Source organism: Halichoerus grypus, chromosome 8, assembly GCF_964656455.1.
Source record: "Halichoerus grypus chromosome 8, mHalGry1.hap1.1, whole genome shotgun sequence".
NCBI lineage: Eukaryota > Metazoa > Chordata > Mammalia > Carnivora > Phocidae > Halichoerus > Halichoerus grypus.
The window spans coordinates 6,597,615-6,625,347 of NC_135719.1; the positions used below are offsets into that span (position 1 = coordinate 6,597,615).

Below are 27,733 nucleotides of genomic sequence, written 5' to 3' on the forward strand. Positions count from 1 at the left end.
CATGTTGAACTTAGTGAATCACTGGATAGTAAGTGTTCTTCACCAAGTTGTGTTAACAGTTCCGAGACGTGTTCTTGTTTCTGTGCTAAAAGGGGTTCCAGCTGTGCACAGCCCGGAGCCCTCTCTCTAATGCCGGGGCCGGGGGGGGGTCCCTCCTTTCCCACCGAAGGGCTGTCCCCTCACCCCACCCCCTTCCTGCAGGTAAAACTACTCTTTTTTTTTTTTTAAACAGGTAAACCTACTCTTGCCTGGCTTGGATCTGCTGCCACACCTCTTCAGTGGCCTGAAATAAGACCCCAGGCCAGCACTGGAAGCCTCGGACAGGCTCCGCTCCTCACAACGGCCCCGTGAGTAGTGTCAGGAGAAGGACAGTGGAAGGCCACAGCACACTGCCGACGAAAACCTCACGTCACCCCAATCCGTTAGCTTTGTTGGTGGCAGCTTAGGAAAAAAACGCCGTCGACCCTAGATGGAGGCAACATGACATCTTTGAGGAGAAGGCCGGGAGGAAGAGGGCCAGTCTCTCCCTCACTTTACCTGCCATTTCCCTAAAGAAGTCACAGCAGTTAGAGAAGAGAAAAAAAAAAAAATAAAATAAAAATGAAAAGCAACTCCCTAGCAGGAGAGAAACAAGCGCAGAGCAGATGCTAGGAGAAAGCCCAGCCATGCCCTCACGGCCACGGGGCTGGGACGAGTCAGAGGCATGGCCGGAAGGCGCCAAGGGACATCCCGGGCTACCCAGAACCGTGCCCTTCCGACAGCTGGGCTGCCTCAGGCCCTGTTCTCGCTCACAGTGAGCTCTCAGTGCCCCGGGTGAGCCCCTCTGCCGGCAGCTCACAGAACCATCTCGGCACGTGCAAGCTGTGCCAGGCCTGCCTGTTCTCCCCAGGAGGGTTCTGTTGGAGGAGTCCCCAGGGTGACCGCCTCAAGCCCGAAGTGATGGGGGGGCCCTGGCAATGACGGGGCCAATCCTGTTTCCAACAGACGCCACGAGAAGTTTATTTATTTCTGAATATCGAGCACTGCGGACCTCGACTAGATCTCCTTCAGCAAATCAGACTGGGTGGCCACCGGCACGCGGTGTGATGGCACCGGGGAAGGGGCCGAGGGGAGGGAGACGAGAAGGCCCCTTGGTGATCTAGCACAGCAGCTCTTACAAATCAGGTGCTACAAAATGAAGGGACTGTCCAAAGTCACACACAATTTGGTAAAGAGAAGGGGAGGAATCTACAGATAATTATATACATGTATGCTCACTTTGTTCTCAGTTGCGGCCACAATTCAGGCCTTGAGATCGCCTCTTCGTGTGTTAGCTGTTTAATTTAACCATAGTCTTCCACAAAATCATAGGGTCGCATACTCAACCTGCTGAAATTTCAGAAAATGTCCTACAAGTTCCTAGTAAGAGGAAAGTTACCCTATGCGAGCAAATGTAAACCTCACATTTAAATGTCAGGAATGGCTACTAACCCACGAGTTTTCCCAAAAGAAAATCACTAACCTAAAAATAGCTGGAGATTGAGTCACAGTTAAGCACGCACATTTAACTGAGCACTTTTAGAGGCCCTGACTCAGACACAGAAAGGAGGCTGGCCTCTGCCCTTAGCGAGCAGCCCTGCTGGAACAGTGCTGGGCTTCCTACTGGACACAAAGGGGTAAATAAAGCACTTAGGAAAGTCACCAGCAAAATTGTTTTCTCTACCACAGAGAAACCATTCAATCCTTACCTGAGAACAAGCAAAAAAATCATAAGCCGGGTGTTTCCTTTATGGAGAGCCTAGAATTTTCTAAAAGGACAGGCACTTTAATGAAGATATTTGATCGCTGTACACATTGTGTTAAAACGCCTATACTGTAGGGCGCCTGGGTGGCTCGGTGGGTTAAGCGTCTGACTCTAGATCTCAGTTCAGGTCTTGATGTCAGGGTCATGAGTTAAAAAACAAAACAAGGGGCGCCTGGGTGGCTCAGTCGGTTAAGCGGCTGCCTTCGGCTCGGGTCACGATCCTGGAGTCCCGGGATCGAGTCCCGCATCGGGCTCCCTGCTCAGTGGGGAGTCTGCTTCTCCCTCTGACCCTCCCCTCTCATGCTCTCTGTCTCATTCTCTCTCTCAAATAAATAAATAAAATCTTTAAAAAAAAAACAAAAAACAAAACAAAACAAAAAAAACAAAAAACAAAACAAAAAAAAACTTACAGTGTAAGTAAATTCTGTAATATCAAAAGCAAATCTCAGTTTGCCAGAACCCAAGAAACCTAAGTGCCCAGTTTCCTGGAATTTTTAAGAGAAGGGTACAATCGAAGAAAAGAGCCTCTCCAGATTTACTGCACAAAAGAAATTTCCTGAGCATGTCCTGGGAACAGTACAGCTCCCTCCCAGTCTTCTAGGTCTGCAAACAAACTACCAGAAGGAGACTGGAGGAAATGGCGGGAGGGCAAGACCTAGTTCGTGCCTGGCACAGCCCTTGACACTGAAGAGGGAAGTTTCACCCAGAGCTAAAACAGGACACTTACAAGCTACCCTCAGAGAGAAAATAAAAGTAACTGGGAATCCCCATTTCTGAGCACTCTGGTTTCCCAAGACCCCCGGGGCCAAAGCAGAGCATGGCTACGTGGCTAAGACACAGAGGGCACGCCCCACAATGAAAGCATCACACACGCAGCCCACGGTACCTCTGGCATTGGCCCTTCATCACGCAGTGTCAAGAAGTAGGCGTGTGCAATGAATCATGGAACACTATATCTAAAACTAATGATGTAATGTATGGGGATTAACATAACAATAAAGAAATAAAAAAAAAAAAAGAAGTAGACGTGTGAGAAGACCTGACCAGCAGGTCAAGCCCTCTGCCCCGCCCCAAGGGAGAAAGACTTTGCCCGCTGGGCTAGCTCACCAGCCCTCCAGCTCCTCTGGGATTTGGGGCTCTCTGATGATGAATTCTGTCAGTTGTGGGGGCAAGAGCTCCTCTCGGGGCTCAGCCACCAGACCCTTCAACCCAGGCCTAGAAAGCAGGAAAGGTTCTGGGCTCTTTGCCCTTCCAAGACCAAGAAGGTTCTGGAGTCAAGGGTACACAATGTGCATGGCATTTTAAGGCATGCTTTACTTATTTCTGTCTTATAAGTACCTCGGACGCTGTGAGTAGAAACAGGACCTCATGCCAGCTTAGGGCAGCAGGCTTAAAGGTCACATGGATTCCACGTGACAAATGCCCAGGTCTTAGAAGATAAACTCCACTGGTTAAATGCTAATATGAAGGACGGACTCACACTCAGGCCCATGGGCTAAAAATGAAAGAAAGGATATTGTGAGATAATCACCACCTGGGGGTACTAAACAAGCCAGCCCCAACCTCCATGGAGGCTCTACCTAGCGTCTGCCATCAGTCCTGCTCTTTCTGGGCACTCAACGGAGCCTCGTCCCCAGCCTCTAGGTCACCACCACCATTCTGGCTGTGAGAAGAGGGAAGAGATCCCATTTGTGTCTCCACACCAGTGGCTTCCAGGGGCATCTGGAGTTATTCTCTCCTCTAAACATGCTGTGCTGTGCAACTCTGGGCAGATCACTTGCCTTCTCTGGGGATTTTGGAGTTTACCCTAGGAGCCCATGTGCTATAATCAAACAACAGATTTTAGAATCGGAGGACCTGGGTTTGAGTTCAGATTCTGCCAAATGACTTTGGGCGACCCTGGGTGAATTATCTAAGTTTTATGAAAGTTTGCTTTTTCTTCTGTGAAATAGGAGGGGGGTGGGGGTTTACAAACATTACAGGTTATTAAGGGGAAGTAATTAATGAAATTATGTAGGTTAAAAAAAAAAGCTTTATGGTTATAAAATACCCACAGATACACTCAAGATTAAAGTTTGTGAAATGCCTTCAGCTTTTTAGAGGAAAGCTGCCTTATTAAATATTTCAAGATTATAAAAATGTTAGTTTTAAAGCAATAGCTAGGGACTTTAAACACATGAAGAGCTGGAATTGGTCCCCCAGGCTGTCCTGAGTTTGGCTTTATCAGATCCTTCACTGATGACACTGAAATAGCTAGAAAAATAAAAATTCAAAAGCTCTAAGACAGAAAGGGTTGATATATCTTGAGGTCTCTGCTAGATTGCTTTTTGAAGTGAACAGACAGAAGTGGGTTCACACCCTCAAATGTTCTGTCTCCTCATTCATCCAACACAAACATCTCACTGTTGTTCCAGGCCTCTCCCAGTCTTGCCTCCTCCTTGGGAAGCAAGCTTTCTCAGCCTTTTTTAAGGCCCAAGGGCAAGTCCCAACTGCTACTCCTTATCCCAGCGGTCTCCCCCTCTGGTTTTTGTCTGTATCAGCCTGTGTTTTACTTGTATCAGCCATGCATCTGCTTGGAGTCCACCTCAGTCTACCTCCACCCAACGCCACAGGAGAAATCTCTACAACCCTGCGTACCATAAGGCAGGTGGGTCTCAGCCACTAGCTCACTTTATGGAGGTTCCTCCTCCCCTGGGCTTCCCCCATGCACACGTGTCTCCTGAGAGGAGGAACTAGCCATCAGGGAAGATTCTTACATCAGAAATGAGGGAACTGCTTCTCCATAACTGGGAAAGAGAGTGATCCCGTTTCTCAAAAATTGATTTACCTGTATAAATTGGAAGCACCCTCATGGATAAAGCAGTGGTTTGTTAAGTAAAGAGGACAGAACTGCCCCCCCCCCCAAAAAAAAGTGTGTCAATACCACAGGGCTGAGGAGGATGTTATGCAAATCCACACCCCTCTTCTGACCTTCCACCCTGCTCCCCAAGGGTACCAAAGGCATTAGCTTCATTCTAATTGGGAAATAGTACAACCCCATGCATATTTTAAGTACAGAATCCTAAAGTGCCAACTACGAATACTAGAGGAATTCAAACAAAGGAAGCAGAAGGAAGGCGTGGGCTCGGATAGCTAGGGACCCAGGGGAAGAGATGGGACAGGAGAGAAGGTGAGAAGCAGGGTTGGGGTGCAGACATCAGGCTGGGCTCCCAGGCTGAGCTAGCCAAGGCCCAAGAATGCTGGAGAGTCAGGAGACAGGCAGACAGGGCAAGAGGGACGGGTTTGGGAGCAGAGGGAGTGAGTCATGGTGGAATGAAGCGTTAGGGCTTTACTTACGATGAGAAGATAGCGCACACCTGCATGGCCGTGGCCGTGCGTGCGGCGCATGCACACTGAGGGTCTGGGTGCATGTGGCAGGAGGCGTGAGAAGCCTTTATTTGTAACCCGATCCATGGGACGTTGGACGAGCGTTGTCATTTGCCATTTGAATATCACTGCAAGCCCTCAATGGCATCCAAATCGTTTTTCTTTTTTTAACTATAGTTAACACAAAATGTTACCATGCAAATAGTTTTGTACGACCTGCTGAACTATACAGGGATCTTCATTTTGGGGGTCCATCCCCTTAAGGCCCTAAAAATCATACCATTTCCCATCTTTGCATTTTGCAAACACCTTTCATAACTAAAAAATTTCATAACTAGCCTCATCTCTCCATAAAAGTAATGATTCATATTCCTTTTGTCTCCGTTGGGGATTCTGGTCCATGCCCTTCTAATTCAATCCTCGTGTAAATTCTACACAAGTTTAAATGTAATGGTGTTGAGCACGCAGTGGGGCGCTCTGCACATATTTGTTGGCCGAGTCCGTGGGAAGGCCTAACGCATCACCATTCTGATTCCTTGAGCAGAATTTTCTCACGAGGAGATTATTACATTAGGCTGAAAGGTACAGGTCTTTGTGAGTACCGGCCACACTATGGTGGAGCAAAAGAAAAAGCTCAGTGTGACCTGGGCTGTCAGCAGCTTTTGGATATTTTAAAGAACATCTTGGAGTTCAGGCAAATAATTATCCATCTAAATCAAAGTTTCCCCCTTTCCGTCACTCAGAGAAGCTACTGTGTGATACCATATTTCTTTTACCAATTCCCCTTGTTTGTCTAAAGCATATCTTAGCAGGTCCAAAGAGCTATAAATTAATCTACTTCAAAAACTGCTCACACATAAAGAAAGAGAATTCAAAGCCCAAACAGGCTGTTTTAGGTAGCAGAAGGAAGGAAAGGCACCCAAAGAAAAGGTAGACAGAAAGCTACCCATTGATTGTTGGCAATCAGCTAAATACCGAAATACCACTACAAGACTCAAATTTCTGCTAACTTCCTCCAAAACAACCAATGCAACAAAACTGTCTATGGTATTTTCCAACACACATGAGCTTATGACATAATCCAGAAAATATAAATTTGAATACAATTAATCCTAGGTTAACCTAGATTGAAATGTTGGTGGATTTTTTTTTTTAAGATTTTATTTATTTATTTGAGAGAGAGTGAGAGAGAGAGCACAAGCAGGGGGAGCAGCAGAGGGAGAGAGAAGCAGTCTCCTCACTGAGCAGGAAGCTCGATGCGGGACTCGATCCCAGGACCCTGGGATCATGACCTGAGCCGAAGGCAGACGCTTAACCCACTGAGCCACCCAGGCGGCCCGAAATGTTGGTGGAATTGTAACATAGGGATCCTTTCTGGCATCTAAGGAAAATGGAAAAATCCCTCCTCAAATATCTATGTTATCTGAAACAAGTCTGTGTAAATAGGTCAGAACAAATGTTGTTGCAAAGATTTCTACTTCATCGAGATGCTTTCTGTGGGTGTGCATGATGTCGGGGTAGTGAGGCCACTCACAACAGGGTAGAGGGATTCACAGGCCTTAGGGACAGACGGACCTGGCCTGAAGGGCAACTGTCCCATTTACTGACGGTGTGACTCTGGGCAAGCCTCTTAATCTCTCTGCACCTCAGTTTCCTTACCCATGAAATGGGGGTAACAGGAATGTCTTGCTATTACAATAAAAATTAAAAACGCAAACACACTGATAACTTGGCAGTGGTGTCCTCACCAGAGAAGGCAGAGAAGGGGCTGGCTTTATCCAACAAGGCTGGAGAATCGCAGTCCAGAGCCACATGTTCGGGGCGTCAAGCCTGGTTAGTCCAGCTCCCAGACTTGCCTGTGAGTGATCACGACCAATCCAACCTAACCATCTCCTCCGGGGGGACGAGTGAGTCCCACGTGTACACACTCCTGTCCCCATTCCAGACCATGAGCTTCTCGTCAGCCACCCAGAGAAAAGATTAAATTTGCAAACCATAGGTTAGGATTTGAAGACCCTCACCTCGGGACCCACTAGTAGCTCTGGCTGGTGCTATGACGTCACTGTATCTTGAAAATGAAGGGGCAGAACAAGGTGATAGGAAAAATGCCTATTTGTGTAACCCTACAGTTTATCAGATGCTTGTCATTTAAATACATTACCTCAGTTATTCCTCAAACATGTCACGAAATGCCCTGAAGTTGACAGTAGAGACGATTATATAATGTACTGTTTACAAAGTGCATCCTCAGACATTACCTCATTTAGTATTTGCAATAGTTCTGTGAGTTATTATTAATGCATGCAAGGAAACTGAGGCCCAGGGTGGGTGCCAGTCCGTGGGTAAGGCTCTAGGAATACAAAGAGAGAGGCGAGGCACCTATCCATCTCAGAGGCCCTTCGTGGAGCTGGGTGGATCCTGACTACCCAGCCCCATCGATGGATGCTCTCTGAGACCTCTCCCATTCAAAGAGAGCCTTAAAAAAAAAAATCTGCATTCCTCTTAGAAGCTCCTTGGTGGCAAAGATAATATTTCTCTGGCAACATCCAGCTTTCTATGTAGAGTCAATAAATAGACTGATGAGTGATACTAATGATAGACCCGAGAAAGGGGCTGTGTTTTCCAAATTGGGGAAAATATCCTTCGCTATAAGCTACTTGGCATTTCCCATCATCTTACTATTTAGAAGGGCACATTTTTCAATGTCATTGACAAGAGAGGGTGACTGCTTTATTTACATGATCAGAATAGAGAAGAGCATGGCAGCCAAGGTATCTGGAAGCTGAGAAGCTAAAGTCCACGGTGGGAACACAGTTCAGGCCACACAGGGAGCTAGCTGTGAGGACCTGGAAGCTCAGCAGGCATGGATGGATAGTGGCCTCAGGGCCAAGCATGGGCCAGTGGTGGGGAAGAGGGTGTGCAGGCCCCACGGAAGGGCTGGACGGCAGAGGCCCAGCAGAGAGAGGGCTTGATAAATATTTGCTGAACAAATGAAAGCCTCCAGTACAATCACACGCTCCTAAGAATACTAGGTTTCCCTCAATTTTTAGTGAGAATAATGTCATAATTAGATACCTGAGAGTGTTAATAGGATGAAGCACAATGCATGTGGAAATTTGCTAAAACACATCATTCCACATTAAGCGAACAAAGCAAGGATGAAGACAACATGCACAAAATACTGCCAGTCATGTAAAAAAGAAAGAGGAGTGCCTGGGTGGCTCAGTTGGTTGAGTGTCCGACTCCTGATTTTGGCTCAGGTCATGATCTCAGGGTCATAAGATCGAGCCCCTCGTCGGGTACGGAGCCTGCTTGGGATTCTCTCTCTCCCTCTCCCTCTGCCCCTTCCCTGCCTGCTAGCACTCTCTCTCTCAAAGTAATAATAATAATAATAATAATAATAATAATAATAATATAACCTTCAAAAAAAGAAAAGCATTTCTGACATTTCAAAACAATTGGAAATTTGAACAGATAGTTCAAATTTGATTAGATAGTTATAGTAAAGAATCACTGTTACTTTTTAAAGTGTAAGAATAGTATTATAATCATGTTTAATAAAGGGATCCTTATTTTTAGGTGGTATCATGGAAATATTTATAGATACAACATGACGTTTGGGATCTACTTCCAAATTAATATGGGCTAGGGAGTGGCTAGGAGAACAGAGGAGTCAGGAGGAGTCATGAGCTGATCACTGTTGAAACAGGTGATGGGTACACGGGGGTTCACTATATGATTCTATTTCTGTATATCTTTCAAATTCCCATAACCAAAGCTAATGAATGAATGAATGATTACTTAGCCACATTACAAATAGTCTCCCATAGTCCCTGAGGTTCAAGTGCACACCCAACTTCAGCGATAGTCAAGACTCCTTTGTCCTTGGGACGATTATGGTAAATAATAGTCACTCACGGCAAAGAGTCGCAGGTTGCTCCCACTACAGCGTGCAGGTCATGCAAATCTCAATGGAAAATGAACTCCAAAGTTAACTCCAAAATTAAACAAGCCAAAAGAACGAAAGAAATTACTTTTGGAGAGCCCCCTTCTATTAGCGTAGACACTTAGCGTCAGCCGCATGTACAAACAGGCTCTTGTTAAGGCAGGACACCAATGATGCAAACTAACTGTTCATTTCAACTCAATATTTCCAAAGTGCTCAGCACACAGAAAGGAGCTGCGCATGACACAAATATGACTGGAAACTTCTGCTCCACAGAGCTTAGGGTTCTGACACTGGGGTTTTTTAAACTCAGGTGCTAAATGGCCCCCTATGAGGGGAAAAAAAAAAATAGTCCTGCCAGATCCCCTGAGGGCTTTTTATACAGTTCTTAAATTTGAGTTACTTCTATTCAATTATGATTTATTATACTATTTCTTAAAATAGTACAAACATAAAACTCAGTATAAATTTCTTTCCGCACTTTTACTATGATGGGGACCAAGATAAATGTACGAAAAAATACAAATAATATTATGCAAACAGTAAAGGTCAGATTAACTACATTAATATAAGGAGGCTGATACCATTTTTTAAAAACTTTTTAAGTTTCTTTGTTTTTAAGTAATCTCTACACCCCATGTGGGGCTCAAACTCACAACTCCGAGATCGAGAAGCGCAAGCTCTTCCACTGAACCAGCCAGGGGACCCTGACGCCATTTTTCAGACCTGAAATCCCGCAACCATGGCACCGTGTTCCTTCCCCGTCCTGGGCAGGTCCTGTGGCTAAGCACCAGGCACCGTGTGACAACTGCATTCTCGGGTCCCCTCCTCTCTGCTGGGAGCCTTGCTGCACCCTTCATCGGCACAGGGCTCTGAGCTATCCCTTGGCCGCCCCTGATGCTACCCATCTTCTCCACGCTAAGTCCTTCTGTACTTTTCTCTGTAGCAGTTTACCTGGCTCCAGCTCATGAGAAATTCACACACAAATGGGGGGCATGGAGGCCGTGTGGCTGGACCGAGATATAATGAGGTTATCCCAATGATCTAGGACAGGCTTTTGAAATATTTCCAATTATTGTTAACATGAAAACCAAAAAGTCTGAATGTTCTTAATTTAAGGAGGACCCAAGGAATCTCTAGGAAATATCCTTGACTTGGGATGGAATGGCACGGTGCTACTGGAATAGAGCAAAAAGGGCCATGGGGATGCAGATGAGAAGTCACAATCTATCTCAGAAATAATACGAGGCACCACCTGACATAGTAAATTGAGAGTTTAATAAGTTTAAGCATATGCTTCAAAAGACCGACGTGTAAATACACTGGAGGGTCTCAATTCCAATGAGTGGCTGGGGTCCCATCCCAGCCTCCCCCTCTCCTTGTCCTTAAGAACCACAGCATGACACCTTGGACATGAACAAATCAAGACCCCCGGTGCTTTGGCTCATATCGCTCTAAGGTGCTGCGACTACGGATCAACACTGTGTGGTCCATATCACCTGAAAACACTGGACACAAACCCACACCAGACCATGCTGCAACTAGGCCAGCTGGGCTGCATGAATGGCCTGGGGTCCCAGCAAGAGACCAGCTGGCACTGCTTAAGGAAACCGGAAAAGTAGAAACCTCCTTCGGCGCCTGGGTGGCTCAGATGGTTAAGCGTCTGCCTTCGGCTCAGGTCATGATCCCAGGGTCCTGGGATCGAGTCCCGCATCGGGCTCCCTGCTAGGCGGGGAGCCTGCTTCTCCCTCTGCCTCTGCCTCTCTTTCTCTCTCTCTCTCTCTCTGACTCTCATGAATAAATAAAAAAAACATTTAAAAAAAAAAAAGAAACCTCCTTGAACAGAATCCTCTTCTTCAGCACCCCAGTCCCCACCTCCCCCCCACCCCCCCGCCTACCCCACAACGCCATGATTCCATCTCCACCAGCTCAACCTTTTGACCAATCTAAATCTGTTCTGTTTAGAAGGTTGCTCTTTATCCTGGGACACTGACCTTCCCACATTTTTGGTGTTAAAATATCTTTTCTCGACAGATGGCAACAACAGGGGCGGCTGGCTAGCTCAGTCGGTGGAGCGTGCGACTCTTGATCTCGAGGTCGTGAGTTCGAGCTCCACATTGGGCCCAGGACTTACTTAAAAATAAACAAACAAGGGGCGCCTGGGTGGCTCAGTCGGTTAAGCATCTGACTCTTGATTTCAGCTCAGGTCACGATCTCAGGGTCATGAGATCCAGCCCCACATCAGGCTCCGTGCTCAGCACAGAGTCTGCTTGTCCCTCCCTCTCTTGCTCCTCTCTCTCTAAAATAAATAAAATCTTACAAAAATAAACAAACAAATAAATAAAAAGATGGCAACAGAGGAGGTGACAGGGCTTTTTTATTTCCTTCTCTGAAAAGATGAACATTTGGCAATCCTATGTTAGACTTCCTGCTTTGTTTTTTATGCTCTGACATGACTAAGGGAATAGTACATGAATAGATGTTTGGACTGATTGTGCACAAATGGGGCGATTTTCAAAGCTTCTCTCTTTTACCCCCGGGAGACTGGAAAAGGCAAAACTGATAAGGCCACCTCCCTCTCCTATCACATAGCACAGTATCTAGGGTACAACTGACAAACTGGTTGATAATGTGGACACCCAGCACTGAGCAAAGATCAGAAACCAATGACTCCAGATTAGACTGGCGGACTAAGACCTTAGCGGTTCAGTTCAGTTTGAAGGTGACTCTAAATTAGACTCGGAGGTAAATGAAAGCACGATGAAGATTAAGGCACATTTGAAGAAAAGAGGGAAACAGAACAACAGGCCAGATCTGGGAGCCACAGAAGACCACGGGCCGTGTTTAATTCCGTGCGGTTATATAACACATAAGTGCAGCCATAGAAAATTCAAGTATGAAGAACCCCGAAACTCTTCTTCGAGTCACCGTCAGAGAAAGTTTGGCCAGGCCATATCAGGTTCAGACCTTGGAAATGGTTAAAATGGTTTAGAGAATTTGGGAAACACTCCTAAGAACAAGCAAAATTACATTCCCAAATGTTGGTTTAGGAAAGATGCTTCACAGAGGTGCAGGCGGGAGAGCTGGTCTTTCCTGGAGAAAAGGGGGGGGGGCACTGAACAAAGCCACCCAAACAGGAAGGCCGGTGGTGAGGTGCGGGGTTCCTTCCGGATACTCTGGGGCGAGGACCAACAGAGCCAGTGTCACGGTGCAGAAGCCAGGTTTGGATGTGACAGAGGTGCTGAAATGTGTATCAGGAAGGCCAGAAGCCTTCTCGAGACCAGAGAAAACACAGCAAGCTTTCCCCGGAAATTCCAGCACATTCTGCGCAGAGGGCAAGGTGAAGGGCCCAAGGTCCACTGCTCCTCATTCTCCAATGCTCCCATTCTCCCTCCCTAGGATGACCTTTAAGAGCAGTGCTCCACCTCACCTGGCCTCTTCTCAGGCTTAGAGTGATGGGATGTAGAGAAGAAACATAGTTGCCCCTAAATATCCACAAAATGCTTTAGGATCTCCACGTGAGGCTGCTGCCTAAGTAAGACTGGTTCTTAGCATCCTTAGAAACGGAAAGGAGACATCTAAAATAGACCACCTTCATAAAAAATGACACCAGAGCTCTCTTTCCATACTGCCAAGAAATATTAAGTGAAAAAAAAAGCAAGGTTCCAAATAGCATGTATAGTATGCTACCATGTGTGGGAAAGGGAAGGGGATAATCGTGATGAATTTGCTAATGGCTGTATATAATGTCCTGGCTGTGCGTGGAACACCCCTGGAGGAGAAGAAATCAGTATCACTGGTCGTCTCTTAAGGAAACAGAAGTAGGTAGCAGGAGTCAGGGGAGGACAGAGATGTGTTTACTGTCTCGCCTTTTGTGCCTTTCGAACGTTTTCATTCATCATACAAATGCATTACCCATTTTTTAAAATTTGAATTAAAAACATTAAAAATGTGTTCAATGTAAAGGAAACGCAAAACAGTCCTTACGCAGCAAACGGAACACACAGCTGTTTTCCTGGTGCACACCAGATGCTCTGTTTGTTGAACTTAATGAACCTCTACTTAAAGGCAACAAAAGAAAATCAGAAACAGGGCAAACCCAAGGTATCGATGTTCCAGTTCTCTAGTAAGCGCTTCACCTGTCTGCTACTTCACTATTACAAAAGATGGGAAAAGGAGGCCTTGCAAATGGGGTCTAGTGCCCAAGCTTCATGGATAACGACAGGCCCGATCACCTGTCCACACCAGCCATTTTATAAAAAGAAAACGTTTAATCCCAAAAACATGATGCCCTGGAACAAAGACAACAAAAATAAATATGCAGATATGAAAAATGATCCTTCGGGGAGATGATGTCAGCATGCACACAGTGTCGACACAAAAATAGCAGCACAGGGGTTAAAAATGTCCATGCATGGACAAAGAGATTGGAACATGGAAAGCTGCTATATGCAATTCTCAAGCCAGACCACATCCAGAGGCAGCCTGAACCCCTAGGGCTCTGTTCCTGGGGACAGTTTAGTCCAAAATGGAACAGGAAGGCTTCAACACCCCATGCTCGAGTCATCCACACTCTCAAATTGGTCAAGGAGTAATCAAAACCCACACTGCAATAAACACCAGGATACTGCTAGCAGAAGATCATAGCAGAAATTCTGCCACACGAAATTCTATTACTTTGGAAGTCTCCCTGCTAGGGTTTTTCAAAGAATCGGGATTTAGGCAAAAAATAAGACAGATGCCACCCCTGTCTCCCACAGGACCAAAGAAAACTATCTTGTGTTCTGGGCAGAGGGGAACCACTACACTCTTTGTGGGCTCTGTTGGAGATGACCAGGAGAAAGGTTTAAGTGGAAGAATTAAGGAATAACAGCAAACGAGAAGCCTTTCGCCAAGATGTTATGGAGAAGAAAGCGAGGTAGAGAGAAAGGGGCCCATATTAACACACAAAGAAACTAAAACAATTATTCTAAGATGGCTGAGCTCTATAGAATGTCCGGAAACAAACCCCCAAAACTCAGAATCAACTCTTAAGAAGGTGCCAGGGGCGCCTGGGTGGCTCAGTTGGTTAAGCGACCACCTTCGGCTCAGGTCATGATCCTGGAGTCCCGGGATCGAGTCCCACATCAGGCTCCCTGCTCAGCAAGGAGTCTGCTTCTCCCTCTGACCCTCCCCCCTCTCATGTGCTCTCTCTCTCTCTCATCCTCTCTCTTTCAAATATATAAATAAAATCTTTAAAAAAAAAAAAGAAAAAGAAGGTGCCAATCAATGAATCTGATAATCTTTGGTACATCCTAGAAAACTCACAAAAACAGAGAAGGGAAAGCCAAAGGTGACCGGATTCCTGCCGGCAAATAAAGGTGACAGGTATCTTCCAATTCAAAGGGAACTGGCTGGTAAACCAAGAGAAGGTGTTTATCAAAACCGTGAAGACAATAAAGGAAACGAAGCTGAACAGAAGAAAGAGAAGAAAGGGAACTTTTCCAACTACAGGGAGAGGAAAAGCTGTTCCATTGTACTTGCCATCCCGTTTATTTCAAGCTCGAGAAGAGAAGAGAAAATCCAGTGAAGCTACATTACCAGCAGAAATCAGTCACACACTTGTGTTCCTGCCAGGGAACGCAGCGCTGCTGGTGCTCCCCCTGCTTGAATGACTAAGTAACTTGCTTAAATGCATTTGACACACGATCCTTGAACTTCCAAAAAGCACTTAATACAGTGGCTCATGAAATCTTAATCTAAAAATGTTCATCCATTTATAATCAAGCTGCATCACACTGACAAATGGGCAGGAGGGCCAAACAGAGGGAACTAATATTTGGAAGGATGCTGTGAAGACTGGTATTATCAGGGACTTTGTTTATCACTTTGAAGGATTTCTTTCCGTCTTTTTAAAGAGAATAAGAGAGATTTGTCGCCTAAAAGCAGTGTAATTACAAGGAGAGGACTAACAGAGAAAATGAATGATATGATTTTTTTAAAAATGCAGTGTGACTTAGAAAAAACCCCACAGACGTTTATGCGACAATGAAATCTGGAATATGGTTAATGAATTGGGGGCAGGAGACAGGAAAAAAAATTAGTTCCTGATAGAAAATACTGCGTGGTAGATATGGAAAAAAAAAGGCATAAAAAGGCAACAGAACATCGTATTTCGCAAATCGATAGTGGTTACTATGTGCCAGGCACCGTTCTAAATGCTTCAGATATAGTAACTCATGTAATCCTCAAAACAACCTTCCAATCTAAGTACCATCATTATTCCTGTTTGACAGATGAGCAAACAGATGCATGGAGAGGTTAGCTAACTTGCCCAAGGTTACAGCTTGTAAGAAGTAAGGCTAGGATTCCAATCCGGGCACTCACACCAAAATCTGTGCTCCTAAACTCTCCGGACCCCTCTAGAATTTATAGACCGAGAGTGCAAGTAAGATACAAGTCATGCACTGGCTAACTCCAGGGTCAACAGACCATCCCTTAGTCATGGCTCTGCAATGACCAGTCAGCCCTGTGACCTCTGCGGGCCTTAGTTTCCTCACCTGTGCATTGAAAAGACAGATTAGGTGAGCTCTAACTAAGGGATCGTCAGCTCTAAAACGCCCCCAAGTCCATGCTGACCATCCACAGTCTATGACCTGGTCTGCTTTCTAACTGGTTATTCAAAGATTAATTCATCCTGAAACAAGCAGCAAGTTATGTTCAGGTTCTTTCTCTGCCTCCTGACCTTCGGAAGATTACTATGTCCTCTCCATTCAGGCAAATGACAGGGAGTAATGAAAGGGGTACTGTATGATTTCTCCTTTGGACTCGACTTAATGCGGTTGTAATGAAACGGCCCTGGAAAAGTTCTGGGCGCAGAGCACATTAACTGTGCCAGACCTACAGTGTCCAAGGCCCCCTCTCTTGAGCCTGTTCTTGGAACCTGCCCTTGGATGTGGTTACTGGGATGCAGGTGAAACTGACCCACTGGAGGAGGGGGGCAACCAAAAGAGAGGAACTGGGGGAGATCAAGAAATGCAGTCCAGGGTAGTTCTAATTACAGAGTTTCATGATGGCTAAATAAACCTTATCTTCTTGGTATACTCCATTCTCTTTGCTGACACCCACTCTTCAGAGTTGAGACCACAAAATTCATTATGGTGAATTCAACACCCAGTTCCCAACTAACAGACCCCCAGAAATAGCCTTCTCAAGCTAGGCATTAAAGGTCACCCAGAGTGCATCTGTGAGTGGAGAAGGGCCTTACAGGTGGGTCATGCAGCCCTCCTTTGAGAGTCTTTTCTAAGCATCCCTGACAGGTGGCTGTCATCTGGCCTCTGCCTGGACACTTCCAAGGTCGAGGCACAGCGGCTTGCACTGCTGGACAGCTCTCTGTGGGTAAAGCCCACGAAGCGCCTAGAACAGTGCTTGGCGTGGGGCCAAGCTCAATTAAGTGCGCCTCCGACTGGGTCAAAAGCTGCCTCCTTACAACTTGAACCCATGGGTCCTTGGTGCGCCCCTGGAGCCCTGAAACGCAGAGGGCCCCCGGATACCCGGAGCTGTAATCAGGCCCCTCGGCCCTCTCCTTCCAGGTGCGGATCCCAGACCTCTATCACCAGGCCTGGGTCGGCAGACCCCTTCCCCAGACCCCAGAGATCCCAAGAGTGAGCACCGATGGAGGGATGGCCGGCAGGGAGGCCGCAGTCAGGGATGTCCCCATCCTCGGTACCCGAGGTAGGAGGGGACAAAGGGCTTTCAGAAAGGCGTACCCCACCCGCTGCGGTCTAGGCTGCCTCCCTCCCCGCCACTGGGCGAGCCGGCCCTGGGGACCCCTGCGGCGCCAGGTGACAGGCCCGGGAGGATCACAGGCGCAGGCAGCGGCGCGATGGGCCGAGCCACGACGGGGACCTCGGGGCTCAGGGGTTTGGCCCGACGGATACCGGGCGCGATCCCGGCTTAGCGGAGTTCGCTCAGCCGTGGCTTTACCTGCGCGTGGTTGACTACCGCGGCCCCGCTTGCTCCCAGCCCGGTTCCTGCAGCTCCGCGGCTGCCGGCGGCGCTCATGGAAATGCAGCCGGAACCCCTGGCCAGTGCAGCTCCCGCCGCTACCGGCCCCGCCCAAGCAACTGCCGCCACGCCCCTGACGACCGTTTCTGCCACGCCCCTGACACGGAACCCGCCCGCTCATTGGGCGGCCCAGCCGTTGCTCTACGAGCCCCGCGAGCTCATTGCACCCGGCGGGTAGCTCATTGGTCAGTGGAGCTGCTCCTCAGAGTGGAGGCGAAACCGTCGGCGAAGAAGCCCTCCACAATTGGTAAGCTTTGACGTCTTTAGCCCGTGGGCTGAGACGCTATTGGATAAGGCCGGCCCGGAGGGGGCGGGGAAAAGGGAGGGGGCTAAAGGATGGGTCGTGTTTGATGTTGATGGGGGCGGGGTGCGGAGAGGGAGGCAATTGTGACTGCGAGCTTGTTTTGGGGGCTGGGTAAGGTCAGGTGTCTTGTGAAGTTGAGAGAAAGGTGGCCGACGAGGTAGCTCAGCTGCGGAGTCTGCCGGCTCCAGGCCGACCCACTAACTCACCCGTAGCCCAGAATACAGCGCACAACACCGGTCGTGACCGGGAGAGAGGAGGGGGGAGAGTGAGTCACCGAGCCGCATGGAGAGGAAAGGATGTGGAGAAAGCAGCCTCTGGCTCCTTCCAGCTGGGTTAGGGTGATGGGGACATGCCGGGCAGTGTGCACCACCTGTCACAGTCCCACTGCCCTTCCAGCTCTCAAGATGACCCTAGCCCAGTGGGAGGCAGCTGGAGGAAAGTAGCCTGTAGAGTCAGACCTGCTGTTGACTCAAGACTGGTTGCATGGTCTTGAGGAAGTCACTTAACCTTTCTGCATGCACCCTGATTTCTTCGGCAACTGGCAGTAACAATAGTAGTTGACCAGGAGATTTAAATAAACCTGGTAAGCACTCAGCAGGCATGTAATCAAGACCGGTTCCCCACCCATTCACCTCCATGAGTCCATGGAACTCGGCCCAGTTCTAAAATTCTATGAGCCTGGAACTGCTTTTGCAGTGGCATGTGCTTTACCAAGAATAGAACACTTGACGACTTGAAATGCAACCCCTTTTAAGGATGGACAAGGCCACCCTACCAGAGCACGGTAGGGCTGGAAGAGAGAGAGCAGGGGATGAGATGGGAGAGGAGCATTTAGTGAGAGAAGGGAAGTGGTATTCGTAGCAATGTTACATTTTTTCCAGAACATTTCAGGACTATGACAAGGAAAAATGGAACTTTCCTCCTCCTGTTCAGCCTTCCAAGTGTCCAGTGGCTCAAGTTTCATGGAGGATGACCAAATAACCCATAGAAGGGTGATCAGCACTGAGCCAGAAACCACTGCATAAAATCTTTCAGGGACTCCTGAAGCCCAGTCCCCATTCTGAAGGCGTGGAAGTCCTAGAGTGTGAACAGAACTAGCCTCTTTGGCCTGAATTTAGCCTCAGACCCTTTGGGTCTGCCTTTGAGAGAACCCACACCCACGGTGTTCCAGGGTGAAGGAGAAGGAAGAATCCTTTGCCAATGCTGTATTTTTCAGTCAGTTGCCACCTTACCTAAAAAAAAAAAAAAAAAAAAAAGTCACAGGTCAGTACTAATTTATTCCTCTATATTCTCTTGCAGCTTGGAAAAGAAAAACCCAGGCTTCAGTAGGACCCCCAGGGTTCTGACTCTTGCATTAACACAGCTTGGGCTACCAGAAAAGAGCTTTAGATCTGTTGCCAGTCATGTGTGTGTGTGGTTTTCAGGCACACACACACGCACATGAAGGCACACTTGTTTCCGCTTCATTTTCCCAGTTCTCGTGTCTTTAAATAGTACTGCTTGGTGGTCATACCATGTCTGCACACGTACTGGGGAAACTGGCCCAATACAGGTCTGCTCCTGCTTGTGTTTGCTAAAGGAGACTGAGATGTCTCGTTAGGTCTGGCAAGGCATTCAAGTGGCTCCTGAGATCCGGGAAGATTTCTCTGGCTTGATTCAGAGCCACAGAAAGCAGCTGTTAGGAGTAGATTGCTCTACTGGATGGATATTTTCCCCTACGTCAGGGGCACAGCTTCAGCCAAGAGTTCCAGAAAGGGACATCCATCCAGTTCAGGAATTCTAAAACACAATTGCATCACAATGGCTCAGAAAGATGCACAGGGAGGTGGGGGGCACCTGGGCAGCTCAGTCAGTTAAGCTTCGGATTCCTGATTTCGGCTCAGGTCATGATCTCAGGGTCGTGAGGTCTGGCTCTGGACTGGACATGGAGCCTGCTTAAAATTCTCTCTTGCTCTCCCTATGCGCCCCCCTCTAAAAAACAAAAATGGACAGAATGAGCCCACTTAAGAACCTTTCTCTAAGGTGATAGTTTTTTAAGTCCCTCAGAAGTGGAGACCATAGAATTCAGGGTTTGTTTTCATATACACTTTATTTTTTTAAATAGTTTTAGATTCGGGGCGCTGGCTGGCTCAGTTGGAAGAGCATGCAATTCTTGATCTTGGGGTTGTGTGTTCGAGCCCCACATTGGGTGTAGAGATTAAGTAAATAAAATTAAATAAATAAACAAATAAATAGTTTCAGATTCACAGCAAAGTTGGGTAGAAAGTACAGAAAGTTCCCATTTATCCATTCCCCCAACACAGGCAGGATTACTTTTTTTAAGGTTTTATTTATGTCAGAGAGAGAGAGCACGTGAGTGGGAAGAAGGACAGAAGGAAAATGAGAGAATCTCAAGCAGACTCTGAACTGAACACAGAGCCCAAGGTGGGGCTCGATCTCACAACCCTGAGATCATGACCTGAGCTGAAATCAAGAGTCAGACGCTCAACCAACTGAACCACCCAGGCACCCAGGATTATTATTTTTTAAAAGATTTATTTACTTATTTGAGAGTGTGAGTGTATGTGAGCATGCACATACAAGTGGGGGGAGAGGGAGAGAGAGAATCTCAAGAAGACTCCCCGCTGAGTGTGGAGCAGACATGGGGCTCAATCCCACAACCCCAAGATCATGACCTGAGCCAAAACCGAGAGTCAGACGCTTAACCAACTGAGCTACCCAGATGCCCCACAGGCAGGATTTTCTTACTAGCAATATCTACCAGCTGGTGAAACTTTTCCTTTAGAATATCCTTACCAAAAGAGGGTTCCCAGGACTGAGTTAAGGTTTTTGAGACTAGACCTCATCACCATAATCAGTGAGAGGGAAGTCGAAAGGATGTGGCTGAAAAAAACAGTGCTAAAAACTGCAGCCTGGATGCTCATGAAATTTTTCAGAGGGCCTGAGAGCACCAGCTCTCAGGAGTCAAAGATTGCTACATTCTTTTCATACCCAGAGCTGCCTGTGTAAAGTCTAGGAAGGGAGGTCAGAGTTCTCCATGGCCAGACTTCCTGGCTAGCTGCTCATTGATAATGGAGATGAAATTTGTTTGGAAGTTCTAAGTCCCAGTATGCAATAATTGCATGAGGACAAACTATGATGAAATTCAAGGGTTTGGCTTGTTTTGTTATTGGAAAAAGCTTCCCACTGGCTATTTAAAACAGTGCTGAATCGCAAGTTTATGTTTTAGGCTGCTTCCTTAAACGTACATGTGAAGTTGTCTATAAAAAATGCATAGGGTGATTTTATGCCCAGGAGAGTCTTGGGTTATGCCTCTTGCCCTGGAAAATTTTTAATAGTGCGCCCCTTTCATCTCAAATGGTCTCAGTTTGGATGATAAATGATACGGTAGTACTTACATACATAGGACCTAGCACTGAAAATGCTCATAAAACGCACTCACACACACGCAGGCTGTTCCAGCCTTATAATCAGATACAGAGTATCAGACAGGTGTTTGGCTAAAGATGACTTCTTACTCACCATGCATTCCTCTTCTTGACGTCATCCTTAATTACAGTAATAAAAATTGAGTTCCTCATGCTATCAACTCAAAAGGAGTCAATAAAACTGGCACGTTAAATAAGTGCATCACACACTCTTTCCTGCATAATTTCATGTTATTGAGCTATTTTAAAGCTGTTTACATCCTACGAGAGATCCCTATTTTATTTTTCCATATATGGAATTAATTAACAAGAGAGTAAATATTTTTACTGCACAGGACATAGAGTACGAATGAGATAGACAGAACAATAAGCCAAAGTCCCATCTCAATGTAGGACAAATACTTGAAGAGATACCAAAAAGACTGAGCAGTAAGCAATAGAGTATAATGAACATTGGGAACAATTATGCAGAGGAAGGAACAATTTCTCCTGTTTTAGATTCTTGGAGATTTGAACTGGGCCTTGAAGTTGGGGTGGGGATGAGATGGCATTCCCAGCAGGTGAGGACAACAGAAACAGAGGCCTTTAAGTGGAAAAATACAAGTTGTTTCGTCCAGAGAAGAGTCCAAGTGGAGAATCAGCAGGAGAGAAGATGAAAAGGTAGATAGGGCTCGTGATAGATGGCAGTTAATGCCTTCATCTGAGTTCATGGCCTCATCTCAGCTGCCTGAGTATTTGGACTTCCTAGCACAGTATAGAGCGTGCTCCAGGCATCTGCATATCACCTGCATAATTTTGAACCTATCTCTTTATTACCTGGTTATTATTAATAGTTTCATTAAACTCACCCACTTTTAAAATTACATACCTTCTTCTGCCTCATACTAAATCAGTGGTTCTCAACTGGGGGCAAGTTCACCCCCAACCCGGGACATTGGCAATATCTGGAGCTGTTTTTCGGTTGTCACAACTGAAGAGAGTGCTGCTAGCATTTAGTGGGTAGAGGCCAGGGGTGTTGCTGGACAGGACAGCCCCCACAACGAAGAGTCATCTGGCCCCAAATGTCAGTAGCGCTGAGGTGAGAAACCCTGAACACCTGAGCAATAATGTCTGTGATTTTACAAGCTTGATGTGCTGGTTCTATTTTATTCTACTTTACATGAAAATAATGTCACAACTATTAAACTTTAAAATGTTCTTCCCTGTGCTACTTGATTCAAACAGATATTTGTACACCCACATTCACTGCAGCATTATCCACAATAGCCAAAAGGTGCAAACAACCCAACTGTCCTTTGACGGATGAATGGATAAACAAAGTGTAACATATGCATATTATGGAATATTGTCCAACCTTCAAAAGGAAGAAAATTCTGACCCATGCTCTACCATGAGTGAACCTTGAAGACATTGCGCTAAGTGAAATAAGCCAGTCACAAAAGGACAAATGTTGCATGATTCCACTTATAGGAGGAACCTAGGAGAGTCACATTCATGGGGACAGAAAATAGAATAGTGGCTACCAGGGACTGGGACAGGGGGTAATGGGTTGTTATGTGAAGGGTACAGAGTTTCTGTTTTGCAGGATGAAAAAGTTCTGGCGTTGGAGGGTGGTGATGGTTGTACAATGATATGAATGTGCTTAATATCACTGATTGTACATTTAAAAGTGGGTGAGAGGGTAAACTTTATATTTTGTATATTCTACCACAATAGGAAACGTTAAGCTTTTTCTCAAGATCGCCTGTGATACATCTCAACCTGCTTTCAAAAACATGAGGCCTAGCTCACAGTAGATGGTCAGTAACATTTGTTGAATGAAATGGAAAGGAGTTAGATTTATCTTCTTCTAAGAAGGAATTGAAGAACATGTGCTTTAGAAGTGGAAATATCTGAATTTAAATTCAGCCTGTGGCATTTATTGGCTGTGTTCTCTCAGGGAAGTGAACTAAGACTTTATGAGTCTCGATTTCTTCATTTATAGAATAAAGAAAATAATGCCCATCTCATAATGTTGGAAAATGACATAATGTGCATGAAATGCTTAATTACAGTATTCAGTATATTGTTTGTACTCTATGAGTGATAACTATTGGTATTATTATTATTATTTTTTAACAGTTTTATTGGGATATAATTCACATGTAATTTACCTATTTACCTATTTAAAGTATACAATTTACCTATTTAAAGTATACAATTCAACAGGTTTTCATATATTTACAGAGTGTGCAACTATCACCACAATCGATTTTAGAACATTTTTATCACCCCAAAAAGAGTCCCCTTGTCCACTAGAAGTCACTCCCCGTTTCCCCCAAACACAAGCCCTCCAGCTCTAGACAACTCAGTCATCTACTTTCTGTCTTGATAGGCTTGCCTATTCTGGACATGTCATGTAGATGGACTCATACAGTATGTGGTCTTTTTATGACTGGCTTCTTTCCCTTAAAATAATGTTTTCAAGGTTCATCCGCATTGTAACATGTATCCATATTTTATTCCTTTCTTTTTAATTGAGTTGTAAGTGTTCTTTATATATTCTAGGTACAAGTCCTTTATCAGATACATGATTTGCAGAGACTTGCTCCCATTCTGTGAGGTGTCTTTTCATATTCTTAATGGTGTCCTTGGAAACACTGAAGTTTTTAATTTTGATGAAGTTCAGTTTACCTATTTCTCTTTGTGCTTCTGTTGTCATACTGAAGAAAGCTTTTCCTAATCCAAGATCCATGAGGATTTACACCTGTATTTTCTTCTAAGGGTTTTCTAGTTTTAGCTCTTACGTTTAGGTCTATGGCCTATTTTGACTTAATTTTTGTGTCACGTGAGGAAGAAGCCCAACTTCATTCTTGTGCATGTGAGTGTCCAGTTTGTCCAGCACCGTTTACTGAAAAACACTTCTTTTCCTATTGAATGTCACACTTGTCAAAAATCAGTTGGCCAGAGATGTATGGGTTTGCTTCTGGGCTCTCAGTTCTAGTTCTCTGATCTATATGTCTCTCATTAGGTCAGTATTACACTCTCATGATTACTGTAGCTTTTGCGGTAAGATTTTAAAAATTGGTAAGTGTGAGTCCTCCAACTTTGTTCTCTTTTTTCAAGGTTGTGTTGCCCCTTTGGGTCCTTTAAAGAATTTTTCATTTCAGTTATTGAACTTTCTGACTCCAGAATTTCCATTGGTTCTTTTATAAATTCTCTTTACTGAGATTCTCTCCTTAATGAGACACTGTCATCAGACCTTTCTTTACTTCTTTAAACAAGGTTTCCTCTATTTCTTTGACCATATTTATAACAATTGCTCTGAAGTCTTTGTCTGCTAAGTCCGACATCTGAACCCTCACAAAGGCAGTTTCTGATATCTGATTTTTTTCTTGTATATAGGTCATACATTCCTGTGTCCTGGCATGTATCATAGTATTCTTTGAAAACTGGATATTTTAAGTAACTTTGGATAAAGATTCCTCCCTACTCTGGGGCTTGTTGTTGTTGTTTGCTTGCTTACTTGTTCAGTGACTTGGCTTGACTGTTGTAGTGAAATCAATTCCCTCATAGTGTGCACTCTGATGTCACTCCTCAGAGGGTACAGCCTTGGATATGTGCCCAGTCTCTGGGATGACAGTGGTCTTAACAAGACTTTGTCTCTTGGAGCGCCTGGGTGGCTCCGTCGGTTAAGTGTCCGACTTTGGCTTGGGTCATGATTTCAGCATCCTGGGATCAATCCCCATGTCAGGTTCCCAGCTCAGTGGGGAGCCTGCTTCTCCTTCTCCTCTGCCCCTCCCCCTGCTTGTGCTCTCTCTCTCTCAAATAAATAAATAAAATCTAGAAAAACAAAACAAAACCCAACAAGACTTTGTCTCTTTACCTGATTTCTCTGTTAAGCCATCTGCCTCCTTTGGTATCACATCCAGCTGTTAGCCTCCCGCAGATGCTGGCTGGTTACTCTACTGGGTTTAACATTGTCCTGGGGCATAAACTCCTCCACACTCTTGTCCAACTAAATCTGGGCCCCTTTCCAGGGGTAGTCTTCGAGGCTTATTCCAGCCAAGAGGGCTCTCCATAACTGTCTCTTTCCCTGGTTCTCTCTAGTATACATCTAGCTAGTCAGCAGTTTAACTTCTTGCTCAAACGGAGCTCCCAGACTCCTCTTAGCTGTTTACCAACAACATTTCCATTGTTTTTGAGACTAGTCTATTCTTGAAGTTCTCCACACTGTATTCCAAATAAAGTCAGTTTCCTTGGGGTGAGCTTTGGAGCTCTCTGTTCTTATGGCCTGCTCCTCCTCCTAGGCAAAACCACTGCTCCAGAACATGGGGAGCGTGGGCAGGGACAATGGCCTTCTTCTCTTAGAGCGACGACAATGCTTTATGAATAGAGTGCTGGACAAGGGCAATAGACTCTACTGTTGTCGGCTTGCCTCCCCTCCCCCCGCCGAATATCTACCCTGTGAGCAAGCTGGGGCCAAAGGTGATTGAGGCCCCAGTATTTTCAGCCTGTGACTCCTGGGGTGGAGATTATGTCCTGTGAGTGGGAGCAAGGTAGAGGCGATGAGCACCATTCCTCTCAGCCAATCTTGCTTGGAATAGACCTTTTGCAACATGAGGCTGGAGGGGATGAGAAATGCTGGCAGCCTGCCTCTCTGGGGGACACTGAGAGCCGAGGGAGGAGGGAGCCCTGTGTTCTTGGCTTCACCTGCCCAGAGTGGAGCTTCCACCACGCCGAGCTGGGACAGGAGAGAGGTAAGGAGAGGTTTGAGGCTCAAATGTCGCTGACTCTCACTGTTCTCACCGAGATTTAGTGAATTTTCTTGAATAAAATTTCTTAATTTGCTCTGTGCTCTTAAGATGGTTTTCAGAGACTGTGAATTGTTATGGTTTTGGTTTTGATTTTTTTTTTTTTTTTTTAATTTTCACCAGTTACTGTTGTTTCCCTGTGGAGAGGGTTCATGGAGCAACTCATGCCACCATTCCAGAAGTCAGGCGCCCTGTTGTGATGATTTATCATGAGGCAGTACTTTAGTTAGTCTGGAGGTAGTGTTCAGGGTAATATAGAAGTAGGAGAGACTGACGCCAGGTGGAAGAGGCGGAGGGCACCACACCGGCTCAGACGGAAAGTGATAAAGATCTGAATGTGACGGAGTAAAAAGGACAAGAGTGGGTGTGGGTACAGCCAGATTCATCAAGACCTCCCTGCAGATTAAATCTGGGGTGCCCGGAGGGGAGGGAAGGGTCCGAGAGGATTCCAAGGTGATTCTATTATGGAAGAGGATGTGCTCTCTTGAGACGGTAGCAGATCTATTCGAGGGAAAGGGCAAATAGTGCATTGTGACCAAGAAAGTAGGACTGGAGAGTAGGCGAAAGGTCGAGCTTTCTATTTGTAGACAAGGAATTTTGCCATCACACATTTTGTGTAACACTTTGCCACGGTGCCCACACACAAGATAGCAGAAGTCACGAGAATAGAAAAGTTCCAGAGAAAGAGAAAAGCAGACCAGGTCACCTTAAATGTGGGAGAACAGAACTCTTAGCAGGCAGGAGTGAGGGAAATTGAGAACTTACTGCTGGAAAGGTAGAAATCATGAGAGCTAATGCTTATTAACCCTGACTAAGAGCCAAGTACGGTTTTAAAAACTTTATATGTTTATATTTATTTATTTATTTATTTATTTATTTATTTATTTTTTAATATTTTATTTATTTGACAGAGAGAGACACAGCGAGAGAGGGAACACAAGCAGGGGGAGTGGGAGAGGGAGAAGCAGGCTTCCCGCCGAGCAGGGAGCCCGATGTGGGGCTCGATCCCAGGACTCTGGGATCATGACCTGAGCCGAAGACAGACGCTTAATGACTGAGCCACCCAGGCGCCCCTGTTTTCTTATATTTAATCCTTGAAGTAATGCCACAGCGTTAATGATAATTACCCTCATTTTACAGATCAGAAAACTGAGACCAGAGAGTTGAACCAATGGGCTCACACAGGTGGTATGCGATAGAGCCCAGATTAAAACCTAAGCAGCTCAGATCTGTACCTCTGAAACAAATAATGCAATATATGTTAAGAAAGAAAAAAAGAAGAAGAAGAATGTAGCAGGAGGGGAAGAATGAAGGGGGGGAAATCGGAGGGGGAGAAGAACCATGAGAGACAATGGACTCTGAAAAACAAACTGAGGGTTCTAGAGGGGAGGGGGGTGGGAGGATGGGTTAGCCTGGTGATGGGTATTGAGGAGGGCACGTTCTGCATGGAGCACTGGGTGTTATGCACAAACAATGAATCATGGAACACTACATCTAAAACTAATGATGTAATGTATGGGGATTAACATAACAATAAAAAAATTAAAAACAAAACAAAACAAAAAAAACCTAAGCAGTCAAGGACATACATACCATTCATTCCCAAGTGTGCACCCAAAGAAACGTGCATATGGCAATGTTCGTGGTGGGGCTATTTGTAATAGCCTAAGACTGTAAATAGCCCTCACGTCCATTAACACTAGAACGGATACACAAATTGTGGCATCTTCATATTCAATGGAATATTTTACAACGGTGAAAATGAAAAACCCATGGCTAGAAGCAGCAACACGGACATAATGTTGGGCAAAAGAAGCCAGTCACAACAGAGACCGTGTTGCATGATTCTACTTATATTGAGGCAAAACGAATCTATAGTGTGAATAAGTCAGGTCACCTCTGTGATAGTAGAGACCAGGAGAGGGCATGAGGAGGGGGTCCAGTAATGTTCTGTTTCCTGATCTGGGTGGTGGTTACACAGGTGTGTTCATTTATGAAATCTCACCAAGCCGCACACTTACAGATCATGTACTTTTCTGTGGATAGGTAATACTTCACTACAAAGTC

At 45.7% G+C, this 27,733-nt stretch overlaps 1 protein-coding gene across 3 annotated transcripts in view; it reads right to left on the reverse strand.

The window, feature by feature from the left end:
- Window positions 1-17,194, reverse strand: part of ABHD2 (abhydrolase domain containing 2, acylglycerol lipase) — a 97,137-nt gene extending 79,943 nt beyond the window's left edge. Inside the window, exons 1-2 of one of the 3 annotated variants that reach the window (XM_036072666.2) lie at window positions 17,061-17,174; window positions 5,120-5,320 (exon numbers count right to left, since the gene is read on the reverse strand). The gene's annotated coding sequence lies outside the window, so the exon portion shown is untranslated. Of the gene's footprint in view, window positions 1-242; window positions 262-5,119; window positions 5,321-17,060 lie in introns of those variants that run through there. The other 2 variants (XM_036072658.2, XM_078078892.1) reach the window with 2 other exon arrangements.
- Window positions 17,195-27,733: the final 10,539 nt, after the last annotated feature.